Source organism: Octodon degus, unplaced genomic scaffold (assembly GCF_000260255.1).
Source record: "Octodon degus isolate 3935 unplaced genomic scaffold, OctDeg1.0 scaffold00015, whole genome shotgun sequence".
Classification (NCBI taxonomy): domain Eukaryota; kingdom Metazoa; phylum Chordata; class Mammalia; order Rodentia; family Octodontidae; genus Octodon; species Octodon degus.
The window spans coordinates 22,063,214-22,063,547 of NW_004524591.1; the positions used below are offsets into that span (position 1 = coordinate 22,063,214).

At 61.7% G+C, this 334-nt stretch overlaps 1 protein-coding gene across 1 annotated transcript in view; it reads right to left on the reverse strand.

Moving 5' to 3' along the window:
• The window catches only part of Pde1c (phosphodiesterase 1C), a 360,829-nt gene extending 360,698 nt beyond the window's left edge, over positions 1-131 (reverse strand). Inside the window, exon 1 of the mRNA XM_004626577.2 lies at positions 1-131. The gene's annotated coding sequence lies outside the window, so the exon portion shown is untranslated.
• Positions 132-334: the final 203 nt, after the last annotated feature.

Sequence of the window (334 nt, forward strand, 5' to 3'; positions counted from 1 at the left end):
CAACTCTGCCGACCTGCGAGAAACCTGACAAGTGGGGAAAGTCCTGTGTCAGCGCGCCAGGCTGGCTCTGGGGCTGCACCGCGCTGGGAAAGGACGCGCCGGGCACCGGGCTCCGCAGGGCTCAGGCCCGGCTGCCAAGCCCCAAGGCGAAACGCTCTCCCAGAGCCCCAGGGTTCTGCCTCAGCGATCCTTCCGAAAGTCCCTCCTCCCTTTTTCCCTGTCTTTCCCCAGGGGCTCCCTGTTAGTGCTGGCTGGGAGGCTGTTGATTGTTGGCAAAGAGTTTCAGCTCCACGGAGCCACAGCCGAAGAATAGTTGTTTAATCTTTCACGAGAG